Source organism: Phalacrocorax carbo, chromosome 7 (assembly GCF_963921805.1).
Source record: "Phalacrocorax carbo chromosome 7, bPhaCar2.1, whole genome shotgun sequence".
NCBI lineage: Eukaryota > Metazoa > Chordata > Aves > Suliformes > Phalacrocoracidae > Phalacrocorax > Phalacrocorax carbo.
This window is the reverse complement of record NC_087519.1, coordinates 6,388,547-6,406,230: the sequence shown is the minus strand read 5'-3', so window position 1 is coordinate 6,406,230 and position 17,684 is coordinate 6,388,547. Positions and strand designations below refer to the sequence as shown.

General features: G+C 38.9%; 1 long non-coding RNA gene across 1 annotated transcript in view; it reads right to left on the bottom strand.

Annotated features, from left to right (window-relative positions):
• LOC135314268 (uncharacterized) overlaps positions 1 to 16,378 on the bottom strand; it is a 170,406-nt gene extending 154,028 nt beyond the window's left edge. Inside the window, exon 1 of the long non-coding RNA XR_010373722.1 lies at positions 16,229 to 16,378. This is a non-coding gene — a long non-coding RNA (uncharacterized LOC135314268). The remainder of the gene's footprint in view (positions 1 to 16,228) is intronic.
• Positions 16,379 to 17,684: the final 1,306 nt, after the last annotated feature.

Below are 17,684 nucleotides of genomic sequence, written 5' to 3'. Positions count from 1 at the left end.
GGCACTAAGTAGGGTTTTCCAGTCCATGGAGAAACTCAGACTTGAAAGCCTTTTCTTGCCCTGAACCCCTGAGAGGAGCCAAAGCTGCTCCTAGATGACATGCCATTAACATTGCTGCCACATCTTTAAAGCAAGTATGTGAGATGCCTCGAGGACCCTGAATCCAGCAAGGCAGCAGGGCTAGAGAAAGTACTTAGACCAATTTGGAAAGCATGGTAAAACAAAATCTTCTCTGATGCGTCCTACTTCACCCTAGCATTTTGGCTTTGAGATCACTTCTGTATCTAGCAACCTCCCACCCTAGTGGAACAGACTAATAATGAGGGCCAAATTCTGGTAAACACACCATTACCTTCTTGGAGCAGAACCATTTCCTTCACTCTGCCTCTATAAAACTATGGGCCCTTTCTACCTTGGCCCAGCTGTGTTCTCAGCCAGGGTAAGTCAGAATAGATCCACTGAACTTCAATGGATGTATATTTATTTACAACAATGAAAACACTGCCAGAAGGCATAATCATTATAATAGTATAAGAAAAAAAATAGATTTCCCTATTAGCATGAAGACAAATTTAGTTAGATTCTGATTTTTCAGACACCTATTTTTCCAGCATATTCCAACCTAACAAGTGACTTAAACCAGAACAGAACTGGCTTTAAAGTCTCCTTCACGACTAAAAATAACCCTTCCAGCTAATTGTGCTTATGTTACCTCCTTCAGCAGCAATTATTTGGTTTCATCCCAACCTTTCTACTTACCCATAATTACCATCTCCTTTGACATGGTTAACTAAAAGTGAGTATTAATACAGTTTTAATGTTGTTTCAGAAATTGGTGGAGGACTGAGGGGGCCAATGACCCTACTTTCACTTTGTACTAAAAATGTGTTGATCTGTGGTTTTTGGCTGCTGCTTGAATTTGACTTGAAGGTTGAAAGTAAACACATCACTCAAGCACATGGTGCATGAATTAAGGTCTTTCTGTCACCAGCCTCTGCTTTTTTTTCCCTACTCCCTAGGTCAGGCACCCCAGAGACCCCCCTTTCCCCTTTCCTCTCATGGGACCCGGGGGAAATATTTCTGTTGACATGAACTCCTTGGTGGCTAACACCTGCATTTATTTCAGTGCACATTTCCATGGGGGAAGTTCTGCTTTTTTCTTTTTTTTTTTTTACCCTTTCCAGAAAATATTTCTTTGAGAACGATCAGATTTTCCTAGCCGACCCAGAGAGACTTGTTGCATTTCCAACAGAGGAAAGCACGCTGCTCGGCTTTAAATCCCCTTTGGCCAGGAGATCATCCTTCAAAAATGTATGCGTTAAATGAACACAGTCCATTTTTTGATCTGCAGTATTATGGGCTGTGATGGAATTGGAGACATAACAAAGCCAGGTTTTTCTGCCTCTCAGAATAATAATAATAAAACCTAATATGGCAAATTTCTCTTGGCTTCCAGGTATTAGAATGCATTCAACACATCTTTGACAAGTTTACACCCACAAGGGTTTGCTGTGTCAGAAACCTCCTTCTCAGAAGATGTGGTTTTTAACAGCAAAAAGAATCATTGTTTGTTACAGTTTGAAGTAGTTCCTTGAACAAAATAAAGCTATGCTGTAAAATAACTTTTCTCAGCGTAACTGTCGACACCAGGACTTGTGCTGGCATAAATATGTTGGTTGAGGTGTACGGAGGGGCGGATTGTTCCTTTTTTTATTTTACACACTAACTGACATCTTTATTCTAGGAAACAAAATTAAGTGTAAACCAAGCATTACTGTCTACAGCATTTTCTTGGGGTCAGGGTTTCCAGGGAATAGTAGAAGGAGAAAGCTTCCTAAAGACATATCTTTGTGGAGTAGGGATGGGGGTTCCAATTTACTAGTCTTCATCTTATTGAGGGCAATAATTTCCCTGAAGACTTTATTGGCAGGGTATCACTGCAGAAAACGTTTGCTGCCGGCAACCCTATTATTTTCCATGAGAAATACAGTCCCGTGAGAAAGCACGTTCTCACTCTATTTCTGTGGGAAACACCAGGAGAAGAAGAATTCCAAATCCCGCGAGACCGAGCAACTGGAAACAACACCAGAAGCCCTCTTGTTTGTGTAACTTATTGCAAAAATATCAAAAGGGGGGGTGGGGGGAGAACATGTTTTCATAAAATTTTCACTTTGCAAGAGCTCAGTTTTTAAAAAATGCTGGATTTATATTTGACAGCCCAAAATCCCAAGGATGTTCAGTCTATTTCAGTTGTCAATTTACGATCTTTAAAACATTTTTAAAATTGACTGAACCTTAACTACATCCTACCTCATCTTGTACTAGCCAAGTTTTACAGATGCCATCTTAAAAATCAATTCAAAGAACAGCCATAAACTTGAAAGCTTCCTATTTGAAGTGTATATGGCAGAATGCAATTTTGTTTAATTTTAATTGACAGAGATGTCAGCCTAAGAGAATATTTTAGAATATTAGTAGGAACAGTAAACTCATGCCTTGACACTTTTATGATATAATGGTATAATTCTCAGGAAAAAAATCACCACTGTCAGGATTTACACAAAAGCGGTACATGTTTTACTTTTTCCTCAGTAAAGGAGTGACAAATGTATTACTAATTACACAATTACTTTATTATGTAGAACCAGTAATAAAACCCTTGACGTACACTCAGAAAGTCTTAGTTTCATTAAAAAAGACAGGGTTCCTTTTTTTTTTCTTTTTCTTAAATTAGTATTACAAATTTTCTGGTGAGGTTTCAGCCTGTGGGATGTAGTTCAGTTCACTGCCCTCTGCATTTTACAATACAAAAAGGATATTTGCAAGGCCGGCAACCAATCCTCAAGTGGTGTAAAGCTGCTATCGCTACCTATTTGAGCAAGCTGAGAATTAGGCTTGAAGGAACATGATCAGTTACTGCAAAAGATCCAAACACGGTGATTCTTGTTGGCTTTCTTGGATACTGATTATTATATGTCTTTATATTTTTGTTATGACAAAGAATTAAGAAGTACATGCATGACCTAACATAAGCTACTCATGTTCCGAGTCCAGATGAAATAGAAGTAACATAAGTAGGAAACTTCCCTAATTTTGAAAGTGGCCAGATTCTAAACCTACTGCTTTTTGCAAAAGTCCACAAAACTGAAAACTGAGTCTTCAATCCCCCACTTTGGGCCTGGGTGAAGTCCTGCTCCAAACTATATTCTACAGTTCCTTTGCACCACTGCTGTAAAGAAAATTCTGAGGCAACAAGGAGGACCAAAGCAATGCAAAGGCAAACTGAGGAACCTGGCGCTGCTGTACAAGAAATATAAATGCTCCCTAACTCCTCAAGGCCTGATGTAGCAAACTACTTAAATATGCAGCTAACTTTAAGCACATGAGTAATCCCATTGACTTTAAAGAATTAGTCATGTGCTTAATGTTAAGTATAGTGCCCTGCTGCATTGGAACCTAGCCTCCAAAACAAAGTATGGCAGCGATTTAGTGATTAATTACAGCCTACACATGCACAAGCCAGTTGGGTTAAACAAGAATTGGCCCAACCCTTTGCCCTTCTCCAAAAACAAATCTGAATAAAGGTCAAAAGAGTTTGGTTAAGGATGTACTTACCAAACTTTCAAACCTTTTGAGGACCATCCACCACTAGTAAAGGCTCTTGCATTGTATCCCTCCGGGAGTCTCATAGGCGTAGTCGGTTGTAAACTCATTTTCCTATATGGGCAGGCACGCGTGTGGGGGGGAGGAATGAATGACAATGTAGAATGGCCAAAGCTGGTGTCCTGTGACCATGGAGCTTTTAATATGGAGGCAACGGAATCAGGATTAAGAATTGCAGCTGCTAAGATGCTAAGCCCCACATACAGCTCCTATGGCTCAGATGTTATCAAGCGTAAAATCTTTTGAATAAAGCCTTACATGGGGGCACCATTGTAAACTGCTTTCCCAGTTAAAGCCTTTACGTAGCAGTAAGAGGGAAAAGGTTGCATTTTGCCATATTATTTTCAGTAATATGTCAAAGGCCACTGAAATCAATTCCCATTAATTTTAAAGGACTTTCCACAGTAAAAATAATGCCCAGTAAAACCACTATAATGAAACTGCTGCTTAAACTATTCCACCCCTCTAAGGATGGCCAGGAACTAATTTTCTTCCATGAGACAGTATTGTACAAATTCCCGTGTTCATTTCAACTATAGAAGCTAAAGTCAGACAGGTTTCTAATGAGTAAGCTCTGAAGGAGTGGGTGTGATTTTGGAGTAGTTTATGATATAGTCTCTGTTTATATTTGCTTATGTCTAATCCAAATTTCCTCTCTTTGGTATTTATGTCAGTCTCTGTATGACATTGGCATGAAACTCTAATCCAAACACTGCCACTAACTGGAGCTGTGGCTATGAGTAAGATCTCATCTCGGAAATGGCATGAGGAAAAAATGACACAGTTAATATTGTAGTCCATTTAGGAAAAAAAAATTATAGAAGTTATAGTTATTTTGAAAATTGGCACAGGATTTCTGTGTCCCGCAGCCAAATGGACTGGTAAATCCAGGTAAAGGGTCCCCATAAGGGATATAAGATTAATCTCTTTTGTTAGAATTCTGTTCAACTTAATGCTCTAATTCTGTCCACGTGTGCCTTCCCAAAATCTGAAGATTGGTCCCTACACTGAAGAACTTCCAATTTAAGGAAATGTTTCCACTGAAACAATTTCAGATTCCTGGAACCCAAAAGTCATTATCACACCAAGTCTTAAACTATTCCCTGAAGTGCCCTGAATTGTCCCAGGCAAGCCCAATACTCAGATAATGTTTTCCAGGGTATTTGTAACCTAAATGAACGTTGTCTCCAGTAGAATACTTCTTGTTGGTTTTCCTTACAAGAAACATCCCGATTGTACATGCTGGAAAAGAACACCATGGTGAAACAACCAAACCATTTTCCAAGGTTAGCAGCTACTCCCTAAAGAACAAATGCTGGTCGTTGACCCAACGTACAGGTGACTGACAACATTAACTACATACCTGGTATTAACTCACAACCTGTGGTCACCCTCACTTCTGTGTAGTTAGCAGATACACAAACAAAAAGCTAAGCTGTCTAAATTTTTTTATCTAGTTAACAGAGAGTAAAAGCTCCGTGATAGAAAACTTCCTCCATACAGAAAAGCATAGTAGAGAATAAGTACCATGGAAACTCAAAAGGCAACACAGTCTTTAGCATTTTTCCTTAAATATTCTTGCCTTTTTGATGTTTACTCTCCTGGCAGAAATGTATAGAATTTCACCCCATGCACAAATAGCAATAGTGTTTTCAATTTGAATGTCTTTATACAGTTTTGTTGACTATGGAAAAAGAACCAAAAAGAAAATTGAGGCCACAGATTTCCAAGACTGAGGCCATAGTGCATAAGGAACCTCTGTAGTGAGGAGCATAACACAAACAGCAGTTGCTGACTCCTTGAAAAGTTAAACTAGCAGCAACCACATGGGTGGAAACACCATCAACAAGAGAAGAAATTATGAGGGAGAAGGAATGGACTGGCAAGAGTAATAGGAAGACTGGAGATGAAGAGATTTAAGAAGTGAAAAGAGGAAACAAGGAACTGATGGGTTTTTTCTTTTTATGTTTTGTGAAAGAAATGTATGGGAAAATAAGTCTCCTCCATCAGGTTTGTCCCTCCTTATTCACAACAGGGACCTGGCCCATATGAAGGGTTAACTGCCTGCTTGTAAACTGTTGTGTTTTGATATTAAGCCATTTTTAGCTGCAGCTTGGTCAAGTGATGTGTGTGCATCTGCCACCCTATAACTTAGCCATGACTTCTATCATGCTTTGAAGAGAGCACCACACCTGAACTGGCATCTCCTGTGCCAGCTTTCAGCCCTCTGAGATTTGCATTGAGTTCAGGGGATTATCACACTTTAAAATGTAGGCTTTGTAAACAAAGGAAAAATAGCCATCACTGAAGCAGTATAGTAATGCTTTGTGTAGCTGAAAAACAACAGCGGAAATGGTAGGTGGCACACCTTTCTCAGGAGCTATTTTTAAATGTATCTAGTATTTTGGGGGACAGTATAAAAAGTTTCTCTCCATGTTTATTGACTAACAGGTTATGAAACCTCAGCTTTGAACAAAAAGCTGAGGTCATTTTTGTGGTCCCTAAAAGAGCTTCAAAGCCACTACAAATAGCCACATAAATGCCCATTCGTTGATTTTCCAGAACTTTACATAGCTTAATATATAGACACACCTGAATCAAATTTTTTTTAAGTCAGTGAAAATATTTCCGTTTACTTCGAGGAAAGCTGCATTTGGCCTAAGAATAATCCATTATGTAAGGCAAACTTGCCCACTGAGTTCTAGCCAGATCTAATTTTCAAGTTGTTCAACTGGAAATCATCACTCATTCTTCTGGATGCTGTGAAGAAAAAGGCCTCTTTATTCTTTAGCTCAGTCTTGTTAGGTTTAAGATCGACCATAGGACTTACCACCTCTGACCAGCAACTATTAAGTAGCTTTCTTTTTTCATTAGTTTTGTCTTCTGCACTGCAAAAAATTAAGGTCTTTTGTGTTTGGGGATGGGTTGGTTGTAGGTTTTTCTAACATCAGTATCTTACCCTGCTTTATTGGCTCCAAATTTTTTCAAAAGATGCTCCCAGTATGGATACTTGACAGTCAAACCCTTCCTAAGTAGTATCAACATTACAATGTATTCTAGTAACACAAAAGAAAAAAAAACCAAGAGCTGATTTTTAGTAATATCTGGCATGAGATTTTAAGGTAGGCAATAACAAGAAAGTGTTGTATAAACTTATAAAAGAATGCAGTTCTGAAATCTGTAAGAAAATCTGATTTGGCCAACAGTTTTTACACAGATTATCTGTTAGCTTCCATTTCTAACAAACCATGTTATGAGATCATGCCTCTTTGTCTCATCTATCAGCCAGTTTCAATTCTGATGACAGGAGGAGGAGGAAAAAAGTCTTGAAAGATAATAAAATCTCTCACAGTCTCACAGATGCTTACGTTTCATGGAAATGGGGGCTGGTTAGCAAAAAGGGACTTAAAACAAGTACACTGTTGAGCGAATACGCATGAGCCAAGATATATTTATTTTCCCATGATGATCACATCACAGTGGATGCAGAGGCTTGGTTATGAAGGCAAAGTTTTGGGAATGGCCAAGTAATCTGAAAAGACCAATCTCCTAGCAATCCCCATTTCCCTTGAAATTCTGAGAGGTTCGCCATTGTGTAGAAAAACTGGAGTGGTTCATAGGCTTGGTTGCTTGGAGGCAAATCTCCCCACACAATGACCTTCAAAATATATTTTTACACCCCACGGGCTTTCACATTCAAAACCTACTGCAAATATTGCTAGTCAAAAGGGATTTGCAATGGAGCTAAGATTCAGCCTGCCTTCTGCAGCCCTTGTTCACCCTAAATAACAGTTTGTTCCACAAGGATTTCTGCTGAATTCTGCAAGGGCATATGACTACTCCACCAAATCAGTCCCAAAGCCTAGACTGAAAACGAAATCATGGTTCAGCTCCACCTTTTTAAAAGTACTGTTTTACCTAATGAAAAAAGTTAAAAATGAGGAGGCCGCCAGATTTAATTCCAGATGACCTAGGGTCTATCACTAGTCCTCTCAGTGATTCTGGCCAAGTCACTTCGTTTCCCATGCCCTAGTTTCCTCAGCAATAAGTTGTATCAACCTCCACCATGGATTAGTACCAGACTGGAAGATTAAAGTCACGGCACAATACGCAGGCATTATTGGTTGTTGTTGCTTTTTAATGGGATACCAAAAACAGTCTGTAAACCATAGCGATAGGAAGCACATGGGAGGCCAGAGGAGTAAAATTAGATAAATTGGATCACTTAAACAATAGAAATAGAAAACCTTTCTTTCATTTTTATGTGATACAGAAGGTTCATTATGTGCTGTATCGACAATGTAGTATTTTTCAGTGTCACCTCTTCATTAAAGAGTCATTTTAAAGGCAGTTGATGGGTTCCAGTATAATACTACTCATCTAATAAAAGTATTCATTAGTTTGTATATTATATTTCTTTTCCTGCTGGTCTGGTAATCCTTAAATAAGATGTCCCAAAGGTACTGATTCTGATCTCACATCAATGTGTATTAGTAAATCCATTAAAGTTAATAGGTTATTGTCCATTGATGTAAGAAAATCAAGGCTAATGAGGCTACTTGAGTATGCAAGAATTACAGGATCGGAACCTACTGTCATTTAATATTTTGGAAGGTTATGTGCCTTTTCAAGATAGGACATAATTTTCCTTAACATAGCTTTCAATAGAGGTGCATTAGCCTCTAGTGGCAGTAGAGGTGATATATTGTATCGCTAATTTAAAGGATTATGCATGAAAACTGAATATATTGCAATAATTATGAAGTCTTGTTTGACTTCGCTTTTCCACACGTGTACTTTGTCATGTTTTAAATACTTCAAGGATTTGAAAAGTAAAACCAAGATGCTGTAAATTGGGGTGAAATAAAATGCTTATTATCACATTCTAAAAGCAGATTTAGGTTTGGAATATTTTCAGTGTGATTGCCATCATTACTGCATTTATATCCAAGCAATGCCTCTACCTATTTGATTGCAAGCATGTGTGAGTTTGTGTGTGCACATGCGTGCAGAAGGGGTCATGACATTTATTAAAGCAGTCAATAAGGCACGCACAGGACAGGCATCTAACCCTGGAATATATTTATATTTATACTCATTTCTGATATGGAAACTAAAGAGGAAAAATCAATTGGAATCTAACGTTTCATTGTCCTTCACCTTGACTCTTTGGTTTAAAGTAAGCAGTTAAAGAATAAACATTGCTTGGGAGAAATAAATAAATAAATAGATGAAAAAGCCACTCTCTAACATTATTAGGACTTCCAAAGTAAATAAAAAGTGGTAGAGCTGAGAGCAAATTGCTGCAGTGGTGCCAGGGAGAATCCTGATTTTAGCACCGCTGTACCAAATTTGTCATTTAGGAAAGCTCTTGTTCCCTTTATTGAGTTCCACTGTAGTGAACAATTTCTGCCTGCATCCCTCGTGTGTCCTTTTGGTTTATTATCTTTCACTGTGAATTGAGCATCCACAATCAGTTTCACAGGAAGCCTAATTTCACACACTGCTTATACATATGATGAGGACTTCCCTCTCCCTCCCCCCTTCCCTGTCCCTTCTCCCAGTGTTCTTATCAAATGAAGAATTGTGGATAAGGGTTAGGTGCAGATAAACATGAGTGTAGCACTTCCAGAAAGGTCATGATCTCCCCATAAGGTGCTTCTTGTTATGCCTGACCTTCAGATTTTCATCATCAGCCCGCCTGACAACTTAATAATGCAGAGGTGCAGGATTCATTTCTCCCCTCTGAGAGAGCCAGTACGGGACGCCCTTTTCCCTGATTATTTCCCTGCACTCCCGGCTGCCCTTTATAAGCCAACCAGAACTCCATCAATCATGCTCTTCTCTCCTTTCCTCCTCAGCCCCCAGTCCTGAAAGCTCGAAAGCTGCAATGTCCCCTTTTGTCTTGCGCTGCTACACAGCTACAACAACAACAGAAAAGACTCACGGCCTGAAAACACCCAGCAATCCACTGTCCTATTTAAAAGAGAGTCTTTCAGCTTTCCTCCATGCTGACTGTGTTATCTTACAGAATAACTCTTCACGGGCTCTGCTATCTGTCAAAGGAGGGAAGGCATTTAAGCTGGAATCAGAAGTTTTGATTCCATTTTATTTGTTCCTTTTTTTCCGATTTTCTTTTTCCTTTCCCCTTGTTCTTGCACTTCTTTTTCTATAGTTTAATAACAATTAAATGAAGGAGAAAAAAACTTTCCAGAATCATTCACCCTCTTTTTTTTCTTTCTAAAGATAAGGGAGAAGCAAAGACTTGATATATTCATGATATTAAGCATGTCAGTTTATTGGAATGAAATAACACAGAAAGTTCAGAAGAAAGTCTTCTTAGGATAGGAGGATATTGATTCAGATCAGATTTTAAAGGCTGCAATAAACTCATGTTATAAAATATGTATTCACTTCAACCCCAGCCTTACTAGTGCTTTTTCAGCCAATGATTCCTAGAGTGAAAACGGGATGATAATGCACCATGAGCATCTGGTGAGAGCGAAGTACAGTATGTTCCCTGACAGAGCAGGGATATGCCAAGGCCTTCTCCTATTGCCTAAAGCAGCTGCCATTTGTATCTCCAAGAGAGGAAGTATCCCCTGGTAAGCTACAGCTCAGCTGGGTATGAGCGCTACACTGTACCCAGCAAGCAAGCTTAGATCCTACCCTGCCCAGTGGCAGCAGGATGCAAATCTGTGCCCAGCTGGATACAGAAGTTAATGTGATAGCCCAGCTCACCCATTAAGTCACTGTGCTTTATCTGTAAGAATAAATAAATAAATAACAGAGCTGCATGAAGCACCGTAAAACCACTCGTTTGCCAAATATCAGCATTGTGGCTGAAATTAAGTTTTCCTCACTCCTCCTGTGCCTGGATGCACTCAGAAAGCGCTGGTACATGAGAAAGCCTAAACTCATGGCTGTGGGGTTTTTTAACTGAACCGCCACCTCCCTGTGGAAAGTAAAAACCTGCTTAAAATCAGAGAAAACAGCCTCAGCGCTATTCAGTCTCCCAAACAGGTATTGTGGGAATAATTGGGAAGCCCCTGAATAATGTTTTACCATCTGAATTATTTCATACATCATAGATTTGGAAAATCCCAACACAGATTTGGAGCCTGTAGTGAAATATTGGATTGCATTTACTGGTTGTGAAAGCTAAATATCTCTTCAGAGCCTTCTTTTTCTTAATAAAAAAAAAAAGATAATCTTTCTGTGAAGATCTTTCTTCAAACTAATAACATGTCAAAGATTGCAAACTGCCATCAGAAGAGAGCTGGAAAGACAAGCAAATGTTCAGGAGATGCAAGAACAGGGAGTTTGCCCTAAATCCCATTGAGTCGATTAGTGTTGCTTCTGACTCTAGTATGCTTTGGACAAAATCCCAAAGGAACATCTGGTTCATTTTCAGGCTTTTCTCCAGTTTAGTCAAGGGTCTAAGACAAGCCTAAAGAACATCTTAGAAAGATCAGAAAACATGAGTCAAAATCAAAGAGTTGAATATAAAAGCTTAAGAAACAGATGAAAGAAGAAGGAAGGAAGGATAGAAAGGATGAGGAACAATAGGAAAAGGGAAAGACCACTCTGAGATGCTGGAGAAGAAAAATAGATGACTGATAATGATCTATGCGTGGGGGGGGACCTGTCTGAGGGAGAGAGGCAGGTTTGGACAGCAAAGGCAAGCACAAACAAATGAAACAGAAAAACAGGAAGGAAAGCGAAGCAAACTTGTAGATACAGAGGAAAAGCGACAGGAAACCTGCAGTGCCCAGTATCCTTTCTTGACCACAAGACGCAGGAAATCACACTTCAAAAGGACAGCCAAGAACATGGGACCTGATAAGAGTGATAAAGATGCCATTGCCACCAGATGAAAGTGTTGGAGGGAGGCAGGGAGAGAGGGAAGGAGGAAGGGAAGGAGGGAGGGAGGAGAGAAGGAGGGAGGAGATAGAAGGAGGAAAAGAAAAAAATAAAGCACAAGAAGTCGACCTTAAAGAGGCTGGAGTTCAGGGTTTTTTTAAATTTTCATCCCAAAACATGTCCAGCTTGTGTCTCTAAGTGGGGAGGGGGACTCCCTGGGATATTAAAACTCCTCCCAAGCCAAGCTTCATTTAAGCTTCACAACCTACAGCAAATGCAAATCCTTTGCTTGGCACCTCTTCTTCATTTCAGACTTCATCAGCTGCAGCAGCAGTGCCAGTGTCTGTCCAGAGCCCTTTGGCAAGGCTTTCCTAGCGGTCCCTCACCTGAGACCCAGGCTGCTCCACTCCCCTCCAGCCCCCAGGCTCCACACTCACAGGGGCAGCACAGGGAGCTGCTGCAGTCTCCAGGTGGCATCTTCGTATGGCCCTAAATGAATGAGGTACAGAAGGACACACAGGGTCAGGCTGCTCTTTGGATTTGAGTTTCCCTCCATGAAACACTGATTTTGTAGGGAGGGGGGAGACTGTCCTCTACCGATATTTGCCAAGGGAAAATGAGGAATAGTTTGGATCCCGACCAGAGGGCCATGGCTACATCCAAGCCCTTGCAAATTGACTTGGCAAGAGAGGATTCTCTTGAGGAGTGAGGAAAACCAGAGAGATGTCAGTCAGAGAAGTAAACACCATATGCTTGTCTCACAGCATCTGACGGTAGTGAAGTGGACAGAGCAGAAAGGCTGGCAGATCTGAGAAATAGGGCAGTGTAAATCAAGACACATTCTCCTTTCTTTGCTTCCCAGAGGAGTTCCACAGACATGAGCAGTGTATTCCTCCTAAATCCAGGGGCTCTTCAAAGCCGATTGGTGTTTTCCATACTGATTATTTACGCTAAGCCTTGATTGAATGAACTGTAGGTTACAGAGAGGTGACTTTTTTTGCAACATATGAGATAAATCCTTCTCCATGCAGAGGGCAAAATGTGAGAGAAAGGGAGAGACTACAGAACCATTTAACATGATGTACCTGGTTTTTAATAAAAAAAATCTTCTCCAGCAATATTTTTTTCTTCCTCAGTGCTGAAAATTTTTCAGGCAAAGGTTGTCCAGTGTCTTCAATTTTCGTAGTAAAATATTGTCATTTGACTCATGTGAGGGTAGCAAAGGCAGGGGGCAACTGTTATCTGGTGCTCCTTTGCTCTGCTTTTCTACCTATTGCCTCCTTCAGTTGAAATTTGTATCAGGGCCACAACTGCCTCTCTAGCCTTCTCCAGAAATGCTATTAAACAGCGGAGACAGGCTGCAGAGACGCCAGCGAGACTCCAGTCCATGAGCAAAACTTATTCCTTAAGTCCATCAGTAATTATTCACGTGGCATTCGGCCCATCAGGTTGATATTGTTTTGAGGATTGCTTCTAAGTATTTTGAAAGCTTTTTGAAAGTGCAGAGCAAAGATTATAGCTATGGAAATAAACAGTTGAGAAGCCAGCCTGCAGACAAAAAGGTAGGCTGTTGATAAGACAAGTTGGCGAGGAAGGAAAAAACTTGCTGGAAAAAAATTATTGAACTTCAGGTTAGAGCAAAAGCTTCTGAAATATGTAATGTTGTATTAACTTATCCCAGACATATTTTGACAGCTATAAGAGGAAATAGCTGAATTAGAAGTTTTACAAGTGTAACCTCTGACAGGTTTTACACCAAATATTTACTTTTTTTATTCATCAGGTTAATAAACTCATAACCTCCTCTTGCACTGGTCATTTCCTGATGGAATCCAATTTTCTCCTATCTGGCTGCTGCATGCCCATGTGTTCAAAGCAAGTTTCAAACACAGGTATATCTTCAGAGCCACCATTCAGCTCGGAGGAGACGGCTTTGAAGCCACCAACTCTGAGTCATTTCAGTTCAGAATCAATGGGAGATTTACTCATGTGATGATCGTAAATTTAAGCTATTCAGGAGTGTCATTCTGTTCAGCAAAGCTTTCTATTCCTCTTGTTAGCTCAACCCAAGAGTTTTCTGCCTTTTAGCTTACAATTAGGAAAGCTTTTTGGGTTTTCCTAACTCTTCTGCCTCAATTCTTAGCTCTAGAAAACTGATACTGCAGAATTATTCCTTTTCCTCTCATGCTTCCCTTCTTATTTAACATGTATATAATGCACACAACAAGTCTAAATATCTGAGTAGTTAATGTGAGTATGACTTAGAAATGATTCTCTAGGACATGGATTTTATTTTGTCTGACAATGCATGTTGTCTCAGAGTATCTAACATGAACAACCATTAAAAATGTCCTAATTCACTGGCTAAGGTAAGGTAAGAGTACAGCAGGAGTGGTATATGGTACCTGTGAGCAAGCCAGCAGTAAGCAAATACACAATATGCCAAACTGGAGCATTATTGAAAAAAAAAACCAAACCCCAAACTAAATTGTCTGTACACCTAATGACTGGGTTAAAAACGGAATTCTTTTATCAGGCAAAGTTAATAAAAAATAAAATAAAATTATTACAAAAAAATTCTGAGCCATAATCAATAACACACAGAAAACTTTTTTGTTTAAATAGGCTAAAAGTTCTAACGTAATCAGGATCTTCCATATCAGGTATAATGCCATGGCTCTTCTTTACTGCATTCTATTTTTGATTTACTCGTAATGTTAAAAATTCTTCCTGAGCAAAGACATATGAAAAATCCATATTTTGTCACTGTATTATTTTATATTCTTTTTTAATGATATGATATAAAAATCCTGTTCTAATAAAGGACATGTGTAGCATAAATACACTAAGACACTTTTATATCAATGGCAAAAATCTGTAGTCATTTAAAACCCTGCTATGATGGATAAGAGTTCAAAAACAGCTTCAGAGAAGTAACCTTTGTGCTAAATTAGCAAAAATAAATATTAACTTCTGAAATATGTGATAGAAAATCTTTAATGCAAAACCCCCAAAGTATTCATTCAAAAAGATGTATCAGTTCCTAACCGAACTCAAATGAAAAGGCCCATTTTCATCTGCTAAATATTTTCTCAGGAATAATAATTTTATTTGGTGAAAAGTTGACCAAAAGATCATGTCAAAACTAAGATTTGTGTGAAAAGAGCACATCCTACATGAAACTGAAATATCAATTTCATTATGGCCCCTTTATGCCTTTCTGCTAAAGCCGTGTCAGAAATTTACTTTTTTTTTTTTTCTTTTTTGTGGGAATGCTTTATTTTCTGCCTCTTTTGGGGTTGGTTTTTTTGTTTGTTTTTGTTCTTAAAAAAAAAAAAAAGCAGCAAAACTAGAAGAAAATTTTTCTCTTTAATAATACATTACTAATTAATTTCTAATATTGCATATTAAAAAGGCAGAAAAATAATTTTTTTCAAACTTCAAATACATTTTCCAACCAGTTTTTAATTGCTTCACTCTGCCACTCCACTGCAAAGTCTTCCTAACACCTCTCAGTGTGATTGTTTCCTGCTAACAGAGACATTTTGCAGACAGATTGAGTGTCAATATTATTAGCAGCAAATTATTCACATTGCGTGAATAGCCTTACAATCCTTACTCACTGTGAATATTCAGGAACCTATTGTTTTTAAAATAATAACTTTTAATAAGCTCTGATGGTGTTATCAAGGTTTTAGGGCAGCAGAGATAAAAATGTTATTCTTCTGATCCAGAGGACGACAGTGTCACCAACATCCAGTTTGTCCCTAAAATGCTAAAGACTGCAGAAAACGTGTGTAGCAACCTTGTGTCCATGCTATCGGGTGCTAGTACTTGTCTGCTTGTGTGGTACATAGATAAAGGTAGGGAACGAGTAGCTGTATCAACCAGTTTGCTGCTAAAATAGCCTTTCTCTGTTTATTTTCCAGCTAAGTCAATTAGGCAAGGTGGTGCATCAACATTCAGTATGTGCTGATTTCAGATATATTGGCAGGATTTTAAATAAACACCAATGAAAGGAGTATACATCTGTTAAAAAAAAAAGGCAAGCTCTTAGGGAAATAAATACTAAAGACGGCATGCTGTAACCCAAAAACACAGGAATTGGAAGACTGCTTTGTTGCTGTGTCGGTATTTTTTCTGCAGATGACTTCATTTCCCAAATAACATTGTTGGTTTTTTTAAAACCAAACTTTAAGCTTTCTCAGTTACAATGTTGCCTTGTTTGAATGCATGCATAAATAAATTTTGATCATCTGCTTCAAATCTAACTTTATGTGAAAGAATAAAGAAGTAGTTTGCGCTATCTAATTAAAACACTGAGACCTGCCCCATTAAATTATTCCAGTTTTATGTCAACATGTGTGCTGCTGCAATTCAAGGAACCTGCTTGTTCCAATTCAGGTCCAGGTTCATACAAATTGTAGAGGCAGAATCTGCAAATGTATTTTTGGAAGGGCACGCCCTGATCAACATGGTTATGCTCTGCAGGCACGTTAGCCCAAAGATGCGTGGATAAAATAGAAGGGGAAAGTGAAGTGTTCAAGGTCAGACAGCAAAATAAGACAAGATCAAGAATAAAAACTGGACACCCTAATCCCCAGATCAGTGTTCTACCCACTGTATCTATAAATCAATAATTATCCCAGTGTAACGCCTAAATAATATTTTTGTTGCGTTTGGCCCACAGGTTGATGCCTACCTTTATCTCCACCTCTCGTCTGATTAGTCAAAGCTCCATTTCATGGATTTGTTCGTGCCACACTACAAAGGGTTAAGAGATGAAGCCCACCAGAACAATTACTTCTATGGACGACATTTCCCCTCCTCATCCCCCCAGCCTCTGCGTTATTAAGCACTTGATCAGTTGGCTTAAAAATTAACCATATGGTGCTGTTTGTAGGGTATAGTGCACGGAAGGGCATGAGCTATTTAGCCTGTCTGGGCAAATGATTTCAGTGTGAACATCACAGTCTACTTATTGTTATTAGTGGAACACAAGCAGGAGAAGACTAGGTAACTTTTAAAACCATGGATCTACAAATAAAGAAACAAAATTGCCCTAAGTCATCATCTGATGACTGAAGACCGTAGCATGTGGAAAAATTATGAGAAGCTGTGAGTGCATTGGTTTGCTTCCAGTGCATTTCTCTACTTATGTCAGTTCACCATCACCTATTAATTGTACAGTCACTGGAACTGGGTGAACTACAGCATCTGTGAGCACCCATCTTCATTCTGAACATTTGTTCCAGCCATGCTCGTGCCATTCTACTATTTGCTTTATGGAAACATACAGGCAAGTAGTTTTTGTTCAGATAAAGGTTTGGAGAAAAGATATTCCTACCAGGGAAGTGGCTATATTCCCACAAAGGTAGTCTTGCATGAATTGAGTATTTGATGTTCGTTCTTCTCTGGCTCAAAACCAGTTACAGTAATCCAATCAAGAGGAAGAAAAAATAACGTGGTCTAGGTTACTAATCATCTGCCAGTTAACAATCCTGAGCATTAAAAACAAGAACAGTTTATAGGATGAAATGTGCTGGTGTACAGCCATGCAAATAATTACTAAAAAAGAATCAATTTTTTAAAAAGCTGCACGTAAGCAGAAAAAAATATTCATGCCAAAAGTTGCTGCAATATGAATAATTTAAGCAACTCGAATAAGCAATATTAAGCATCCTTTGCAATGTCACCGAAACCACAGAAATGGTAGTCAGAAATCTTCTGTACTCTTCTGACTCTATGACCCATGGGAAGTCATGGTACCTCTAGGTGACCTGTGAGTTTGTCTGTCTGTAAAACAGGTATTTTAAATAGTATGAATCTAATTTCAAGGCTGTTCTTAGTCCAGTTAATGTCTGGGAAGTGTTCTCAGATCGCTGGATAAAAATGCTATATTAGTTCAAACAATGATGATGATTATCTTTCAGGGATTTTTATCCCCAGTGAAAAGCAAAAAGAATTACTGGCCAATTTTGTCGAGTAAATGCTGAATACTTGGAACACTTCCCATTCATAGTCATTCTGTGGCTTTCCTGTGTCTGACTTATGTTTATCTTCATTAAGTGGAATAATGCAAGTCAAAATAGCTACAAGTAAACTGTCTGCTGGATAGGGAACAGTTGTTAGTTCATGGGAAATGGATCGTAAAAAAT